The sequence below is a fragment of the Patagioenas fasciata genome, chromosome 2 (genome assembly GCF_037038585.1).
Source record: "Patagioenas fasciata isolate bPatFas1 chromosome 2, bPatFas1.hap1, whole genome shotgun sequence".
NCBI classification, from domain to species: Eukaryota; Metazoa; Chordata; class Aves; order Columbiformes; family Columbidae; genus Patagioenas; species Patagioenas fasciata.
Genome location: NC_092521.1, coordinates 73,713,692 through 73,723,259, shown reverse-complemented (window position 1 = coordinate 73,723,259; position 9,568 = coordinate 73,713,692). Strand labels below are relative to the sequence as shown.

At 38.7% G+C, this 9,568-nt stretch overlaps 1 long non-coding RNA gene across 2 annotated transcripts; it reads left to right on the top strand.

The window, feature by feature from the left end:
* The first annotated feature begins 211 nt into the window (after positions 1–211).
* On the top strand, positions 212–6,876 carry LOC139827195 (uncharacterized). 2 transcript variants are annotated; one of them, XR_011737511.1, is made up of 6 exons: positions 212–279; positions 837–993; positions 2,637–2,665; positions 2,748–2,797; positions 4,011–4,128; positions 4,687–6,876. It is a non-coding gene; the product is annotated as an uncharacterized lncRNA (long non-coding RNA). The 2 variants fall into 2 exon arrangements; XR_011737510.1 differs by having other exon boundaries at positions 4,011–6,876.
* Positions 6,877–9,568: the final 2,692 nt, after the last annotated feature.

The following is a 9,568-nucleotide window of genomic DNA, read 5'->3' as shown; positions in this document are numbered from 1 at the left end:
TGTTATTCTGGTGGCCACTTACTTCAAGGCTCTCGGCAAAGTTGTTCTAAATAAGAAGACTTATGAGATGACAGTCTGTATTTATGATTTAACAGCTGGTTATTTATGTCTTGTCAGAATAGAAGTTGGTTATATAATGGGGAAAAAATAAGGAACACTGAAGTTAAAGGTCAAAGCCCTGTTAAACTGCAAACTGGAAGTTTGCCCAGATTGTTAACTCAGTGTGTTGCTGAACGGCTACGGTGCTGTCAACATGAAGCTTTTTAACAGCTAACACAGGTATGTGCTGTCTTCCCTAAATTTCAGTTCTGATATTATCACACTTGTTGACAAGAGTTGTCCATCCACATTTTCAGTGATGCTCCTGAAGAGAAGCTGCCAAATTAATGTATACTGTGATTAAGTTACAAAAGATGTCCCCATCATTAACCACTTGACATGATAAATGCTTTCTGACCTCCTGCAAAATGAGGGGATATTTTTCAAGTTTTAGATGCATGACAACAGAGAGACAGAAGATTAAGTGATACATTGTCTAGAAGCAGAGTGCTTAGTTTATATTTAATAATTAATAGATGTATCATAAGAAACTAAACAATTATAACTAACATCATCAATTATTTCTTAGTATAGATGTATTGCATGTCAAGATTTTCAAAAATTGTGACGCATATGTAATAACCATGTGAATGCAAGCAATGCAAGAGCATCCAGTCTTTGGAGCACTTATGGAGGATGATACCCAGTGTTCCCCAGCGCTGATAAAATAAAGAATGCCACTTAACAGTATAATTGATTCTGCTGTTAAGTTTATTTCTTCATTTCACTCCTTGCAGAAGTTCCAGGCTGCTCAGCACTGCTGGCACACTGCAGGGGCGGGCAGGGACCCAAGGGGGGCACAGTGGGGATCTCTGGTGCACTCAGCTCCAGACTGGGAAAATCTGAAGTCCAATCTTATCACAGCTGTGACCTTCTCCTCAAACATATATTAAGGTAAGTAGACCACAGCAACACCCCAAAGCAGTATTTTTTCCTTTTGTTTTTAAAAGATATTTGCTTTGGTGTCTATTACATGTCCATTTCTGCCTGACTTTAATACATTTTTTTTTACAACTTGCTTCTGAATGTTTTCCCTGTTTCCTTTTACACTTTGCAGTCAACATGAAGTGGTATATGAGTTCACATAGTCTTTTGTTTTCTCTGCTTATAACTACAAATATCTAAAGACTATCTGGCAGCCAGTATGCTTGGACAAGGATATTGAAAACAAATCTCTGGTCTCTTCTGAAGCAACAAGATAAAAATCTTTCTTTCAAAGGAAATAAAATATATAGCACAAATGCTCAATAGGTAATGGACACTTTTTAACCTCTGTTGAGGAAGGTCAATAGAGAACCTGCTCAAGGCTTTCACGTGTGTTTTAATCCCCTTTTTCTCTATCTGTTGGAAGTAGAGAAACATCAAAGAACCTGTTATTTTCTTCCTCTTTCTTCCCCAAGGAAACTCTGACCGTATGTTTGACAACATCACCTGATCAGGACTTGTCCATTCAAGCCAAGATTGAATAAACACCATAAGCTAATCAAACAACAGCCATCAGCAAGGACATAAAGCAGTATTTGTCCCACACAATACCTTGCCCCAGGACTTATAAAAGTACAACAAGAGCAAATTACAGCATAGGGCAACCTATGACTGCTAAAAAAATTTGTCGACAAACACCTGCCCAACATATTATCTACCCATCTGCCTAGACAGCACTACTTAAAGCTCACAGTATGTTTTTCTGGGTGAAGGTGAAGCCCCTTTCTGGTACTGGCTGTTCAGCACCACCAGAGTTCATGAGCAATTGCACCAAGCATTATTTTATTGTTATATATATGATATTATTTTTAGTACATTATTGTAAATACTTTGTCTTATTAAACAGTTCTTATCTCAACCCATGAGTTTCTCCCTTTCTCTTTGATTTTCTCCCCTGTCCAGCTTGGGGGGTGGGGAGCCAGGGAGCAGCTACTGTAGTCCCAGTTGTGGACTGGGGTTAAATCACAACAGTGGGATAACACATTGAGTGAGAATGAACAATTTTCCCTCCATTACTTGGTACTACATTAAAAAAAGAAACTTAACTGAACAAGTAGGTGCTTTGTTTATATTGCAAAATGAAGTAGATGCTAAAAAGAATCTTTCTCCTTCATATTTCTCCTATCAATCATTTATCTCATAGCTTTTCTCACACATTCTCAAGTTGAGATAATTTTTTTTGCAAGGGCTTCTGACGTAAAGCCTGGATCTGGTTGATCTCTTGGGCAAGGTTCAGTCTGAGAAAAAGCATAGGGAGAATTCAGCCTTTAACCTTTGGCTTCCAGAGCACTATGAAGAACAAGAGACATCTTTTCACAGGATAAAGTGATCAACGCTGCACCATCACACTTTGCCTTCCCGGAGGAGATGGATTTACAAGTTTCATTTTATGGAAGCAGCTCATTTTCACAGCTTTTTGCTTGCTGTAATGTGCCATCAGGAATGAATATGTGTCATGTGTGTGTAAACTGGGGAGGGGCGTGTGTGTGCAATATCAGTCAGTGCTTCAGGTACAAGAGCCAGATGGCAGATTTTTTATTCTTCCCTTTCAGAGATGTCCCACGGAACTAGAGCAGCCAAAGTAAGTCCTTCCCCAGTACAAATTCTCACGCCACGACATTTGCACACTTTCTCCTTTTCAATTTTTGTCACCTTTTACCTAGGGGTCAGCTTGGACCAAAAAGACTGTCACACTGGAAAAACCAGAGCACAGGTGAGCAGAACAGTCTGATTCCCTTCCTACTGAAATCTTTCTGTTCTGAAGTAAATTACTCAGAGATTATTCCTTCTCTTCGTTATTTTTAGTCTCTTGATGCAAGATTGCCATATGATCAACCTGCGCTACCTTTGCTTTTTATTTGCATAGCACGAAGCTAATCGAGGTGACATCAGTGTGAATTTTAGCCAGTCGCCTCCTCTTGAGAGGTGCTAATCAGGTCATCATTCCTGAGGCTTTCTGATAATGCAATTTGGTGTTGGTCCAAAGCCTCCCAGCTTTGCCAGTCTTGTAAAAATTGCAACTTAAAAACAAGAAACAAAACGCACACCCCCAACACAAGAAAGCAGCGCTTGCCATTAAAAAAACAAAACAAAGCACAACCAACAACAACCCAAAGTAAAATAAACCCCCACAAAAAAACAAAACAAAACCAAACCCCCCAAAACCAAAGAAAACCCCCGAGAATACAAGAAATCATCTGTCACTGAGGTGTCAAATATATTCTGTAAAATAAATTAATAAAGTTGGGTCAAACCAAGCCTGATCTCATAGATAATGAATACCTAAAGTGACAAACCTGAAGGACATAAAAATACTAACTGCATTTTTTTTTGTTTCCTGGAGACTGGTAAAATGTTTTATGTCTCACTTTTTATGCCTTGATTAAGTTAGAAGAAATTTAAGCACCTACATAATGGAACAAAAATATTCATCTGCCTCACACACACTACCTAATTTTGGAGGGTACAGCTACAAAATGAATCGCTAGCAGATCGGCTGTCATTCTTCAAGGCACAGCTAGTTTCACTCATCGTAGTCTTGACAAGCAACTGGACTGTTCCCATGCCAACTGACAGCCAGGGTTTGTGACGCTTACCTGTCCCAATTTTTAGAGGCCTACAAAAGGAGTAGATAGTAAAACAGACAGCAGGCATAGCCACGCTACACCGTTTTAAGATTATCACTGGTCATTTCCACTGGCAGTAGAGAACATGTTAGTTGAACCAACGGCCTTAAAAAGAGATTTCAAATAATTAAGGAATTGCAGTGTTGTGCCAAAAGTGGTCAGTAATGCAACGTGCTGTCATGAAATGCCAACTACTCAAAGTACATAAGAAATAAATGTAATTTCTGAAAAATCTGTCTCTACCCTGAATTCCTCGTATGGACACCAGTGAATACTTGCTGAATTTTGTTGTTTGTCCAGGTACCAGAGAAGAAGAAAACAGATAGGGGCTGTTCAATTTTATCCTAATTTGGATAACTGGAAGGTCCTAATACAGTAACTGAAGGATACAAAAATACACTGAAACTCATGGAAGAAGGTTTGTGCTTGAGTTTATACCACTTATGAGAAGATTTGGTCTTTTTTTTTTTTTTTTAGATATTTTTTCCCTAGGTGATATCATATCAGTTTTTTGACACGGAAAAGTTTTATAAGGCTTTGTAATTCTGACCATGGTTATGACACAGTTTCTTAGTAGGCTCCAAACCAAAGCAAAGCCATCCCAAAAATACCTGTAAGGACAAATACAAAAATAGGTTTGGCACTTAGCAGGATTTAAACCCATTCCTTCTGCATCTCTGTGAATACCCTAACAACCAGAATTATTAGCTATTTTTGGGTAAGAGAAATTAAGCTGAAGAATTCATGCTATTGTAGCAAAAAGACTGACTTGACCTACATTGTAGTATCTCATGTTTTTGAACATTGGATGTCACTGTTTCAGTAGTGATGTTTTAGCTGTGGGGCTTTTTTATGATTTTCACAGATTAGTGACAATTATGACACTATAGATGTTATTGAGGAAAGCAACTTTCCCCAGACTTTATTTTCTTAGTTAAAGGACTTATTTCATGGGAAAAACGTTCTATCCTATCAGGGTTGAACCAGATCTGAGGACTAGGACTTAAAAGCTCTGACCTCTCCTTTCCACAATGAAAAGCAATAAATGCCAGAAGATGTTTACAAACTTTCTCCTCTTTGACCCCAAGTTTGAAGCTGCTGCTTTCCAGTGATTGCTGAATCCTGTTTCCATGAGGTCTGTGACACATGAAGCCGTCAGCTGATGACCTTGACTCAGAACAGACTTCATAGCCCCAAATATTTGTTTCCAGTGTTGCTTAACACTTGTTATTTGCCATGAGATAGCAAATCAGCTTTTCTTAGAGTAGTTTTCACTTGGACGCTGGCCTGGGAGAAGCTTCAATTTAAACCTGATCTGATGCAAAGAAGTAAGCTCAAGCATGGAGAGGTTTTGGATAAAGTGAATCCATTTTGAATGCCAAGAATGGCTTTGACAAGGTCAGACACCTCCAAGTGTGTGTGTGCAAACAACAGATATGCAGAATGTTAGCTCCTGGGCATGGTGAACTGTCTATGCCCTATTGAAAAAGGATCTCTGTTCATTTTGTATTAGAACTAATTAACTGTAAAGTACTTAATCAGCAAAAGAAGATATTTTTCCGTGTCAGACAGACCAGTCAGAAGTAACTGGTGAGCAGAGACACCAGCTGCTCATGAGCATAGGGTGGTCTCTGGGCCAAGCCCAAGAAGAGGTGGAACGATACATCTCGGCATGGTTGTGCCTCATCAGCGGAACAATCCTGCAGGACGTCCACTGGATAAATGCTCATTTCATTTGTGCACCAATGGGAAGCACATCTGTTCCGACTATACTGGAAGCACTATTTTCAAAGACATGCCCATCCAGCCAACTTGAGTCTTTAAAAAAGAACATACTCAAAATGAAAAAAGTTAGAGAACAATCCAGTATTTTCTCTCTAAGATCCCAAAGCCATGGCGCACCCAGAGCAGTGGGAACCAAGGTTTGGGAATCCCACTGCACCAGGCAGCACAAAGTCACCAAATCTCTCAGCTGGTGATCGAAGGTGGTAGGTCAGGGAGACCATACACCCAGCAAGCCCACATATCCAACCTTATCCCTCTCCAGTACCGTGCTTAATTTGTGAGCTCATCACTGCTAATTTTTTAGCTCAGAAGGCTTCACAACAGCTCTTTATACTAACACTGAAATAAACTTCCCTGAAAGGCTTTACAGATTTGAAAGTAATGGGCGCAGATTCCATACTCTGTTCAGAGGAACTGGAGGGTAGAAAAGGTATCCCCTCAAGTGAGCATCTGGCATGCCTGTCCCTTCTGTTTCTTGGTTGAGATAATCACAACATAAGAAATAAAATCCTTGCCAGACTTCCTGATGAGTCCTGTGATAATGACATACTCCTGTTCCTCAGATGGTAATAAAAACTGAAATAACTCGGTGCTGAAGCCTAACTATTTCCAAACTGGACACCTCTCTCAGATCTCAAGATTTAACCTAAAAATGAAACAAACACTCCAGCTATGGTGACCTGAGTGGCAACACTTCTGTCCTTGCAGGATGACGATCAGATCCTGCTAGAGGCTGAGCTCATCCCAGATGTAGGCAGCTACATTAAATTTCCCATAGGTGAATGAACAGGACCCTTCTTGTGCTGTTCAGCCATACCAATTTATTCAGAGCTGGCTTTGGTATCTGGTAATGTGCTGCTGCACAGGCCACATTCATACTGCTGCTAATATCTGCTTGAAAGAGCAAATACTTGCTTTAAATGGTAACAGAAGAGGAATACAATAATACTGGGGTTTAGGTGTTATTTCTAGTTGCATATTAATTTTGCTGTCACAGCAATGTACCTCACAGATTCATGCTTTTCAGATACAATAGCTTTTGCTGTGAAGTGTCAATAGGTGTTCATAGCAATTAAGTAACGAGCTTTACAAGTATAGATCATTATGATAAACTATTGCTTTGCCTGCCCATTGCACATTACCAGAAAACCCAGCTGCACTGGGTATGTGCACAAGTTATGTTTGGAAGAAAGTATGAACCTATCCAATTAAAAATCTCAATTAATTTATGTTTTAATGACATGCAAAAATTAACGAAAAACTGGAGCCATGCATGTCTAAAAAATTAATACACAAAAAGCCAGAAAATGCCACAGGCAGACTACTATTATTTTGGGGATTTTAAGCACAGCTTAACACCAAAAGAGCTCAAAAAAAAAAATCACACACAGCATCTCCAGTCCAACTCTAGGCAGAGATACCTCCTAGTAATTTGCCAAAGTCGTACATTTCTCTTGCCAGGGTTATCAGACATATCCAACAACTCATCAGAAAGTTCAGAAACACAACAGCAGCAAATTGCGTTAGATACAGCAGAACCCGGAGTGCTCAAAAAGCTAAATGTGCAGCACCCTCTAGTGACAGTGACCTGTCCCCACATGCTGCTTTATCAAGTGTTGGTGCTGGGGTGAGCGGGGAGGCCTTAGGGCCAGTAAAAACACGTTCAAAATATAAACGTGAGGCAGAAAGACCCAGTGAGATGCCAATCATTGTACATCAGTTTGAAAAAGAGACCGGGGAGAGGTGTAAAATTATAGGTGCAGGAGAGTGATAATAATCCAGCTCATCTGTCTACGCATTCAGAGTCTTTCTGAAAAACCAAATCGGAATTTGCTGCATTCTGCTCAGAGATTTTCTGCCCTTTGCCTGGAAAGCTGGGTCTAAGAAATCCTTGAAAATAAACTTCTTACTAATCAGAATGCCCAGCTTCTGTGAAGTCAGACCTTTTTAGTCTAAATTCAGCTTTTCAAAGTTTCACCGTATTCAATCAAATAACTTAGGAAAATATTAGCATTATGCTTAAAATTTAAGTGATAATTGCATTTATTTGTTCCTCTAGAAAAAGTTCTCGTAGAAATTAGTACGCCTTCACTTCCGCATTTTTGACAAAAAAGGTTTCCCCTGTGAAAGTTTAGTATCGGGAACATCTGTCTGTATTCCCAAATCACGTATCCCAAGACTGACACCCTTGAGAGTAAAACAAACTTAAACTCACTCCAGCCCAGCTTAACATGGAAAAGATTAATACAAAAGATGCTAAACTGAATACTAAACTGAAAAGAAGCTGAGAGCCAAACATGTTTTTTAAGGATGTAAACAGATACCTCCATGTTCTCGTGGCACCATCTGCTCACTCACACACAAAATTTGCCAGGTGGGCTTATCCAAGTCTCAGGGCACCATGAAAGGAGCGTACAAGGCTGCACATGCATTGAAACACACACCTTCAATTACTAAAACCAGGCTGCTTCCAGAAGTAATTTATTTTAATCTCAAATACTTGAATACGCTTCAGTCTGAAGAGATAAGTGAGAAGCTCCCCACAAAGCGAGTGACTATTTATATCTGACCGCCTCTCTTGTGGAAGATGCTCAGAGAGCTACGGCAGCCGCCACCACCACCCATTTGTGCTATCCCGTCATTATGCCCTTCACTTAGGGCCTAATAGTCACTATACCAGCAAGGAGCAAGATAATCCAGTTAAATTCCATATACCTATGGTACTCCAATAGGGCAAGGTAACCCAAAAAGTTTAAGGAAAATAACAAAAAATGGTTTTCAACTGCGTTACCCTAGAGCTGGGTATAAAATGTAGGTCTGCTGACTTGTCCACTGGGCTGAATGGCTTTAAAGAAAACCTCAGTGAGATTTCACAGTAAACTAAGTTGTGATGTGCACTCACACAAGCACGGAGAATGTTTAAACATTTAAAGAGACTTTTCTGAGGCAGTTAAATAAAGCATAATGAAGTAAATAAAGCACAAAGGACTGTGCTTTCATAACTAGCTTTCTCAAAAATGTTGTTATTTTACTTGGGTTTTTTAATTTGCTATTTTAGTTTTGTTACTTTTAATCATAGTTTAATAATATTTTTTCATTGTTTTTAATCATAGTCAGAAAGGTACTTGTTCTATCTTATCACTTCGAATTTCTTGCAGGGATACTTTTGCCACTGCAGTTGCACCCAACGTTTTAATTAATGATGTTTAAATGGTAGCTTAGAGAATATTTTTTACTAATTAATTTTGATGCTTTTCTTGCAAGTAAATGTATACCCTTCTGTCCTTATGAGACTTTTTTTACATGGTTTGGGTTTTTTTTTTTTTGGTAGCTGTAAATTTTTTGAAACAAAGTTAAAGTTCAAACATGTACATGGATAAATCAATTTACATAGTTCATCATTGTAGAAACATCATAAACATCTCAAAGATTATTGTGACAGATGACAAATACATATACCATTACTCAAATGTCATGATCCTTTTCATTTCATTTTGAAGATACCAGTAGTTTATGTGACCAAAAATCACAGAAACAGAAGTTATTTTCGTTCCTCAGGTCTGAACTTGAACACTAAGCAGTTTTGTTTAAGTCTTTGTGAAACAAACATATTCACATATTACCATAAATCAATGAACTGACCTTGAAAGCTTAGGAGCACTTAAACATTTGATTTGTCTTTCAGGATTGCTCTTCTTTTATGTTTCCCAGCAGCACATCATTTGTGTCTGTATCCTGGTAAGATCTAAGTCTTCCCAGCTTTAGTCTTCTGCTTTGACTTTTTGACCTTCTATTCTAAATGCAAAGTCACTGGCAAGAGGTCTCAACTACGCTCACTCCAAAGCTTGTAAGGATTACCTTTAGTCAATGCTGGAGAGCTCTGCAGGAGTGATCAAAGTTTAATCTGTGTCTAATTAAAAGCTGATCTGCTTGAGCCTGTGCTCTAAAAATATCAAGCTGTTTATATAAACTATTTTTTTTAAATCCCTATGATTTTATAACAGAACCAGTAAAAAAATACAATGTATCAGAAACTGTTTTGTTTTTAAACTGGTACAGGTATTTATGTTTCA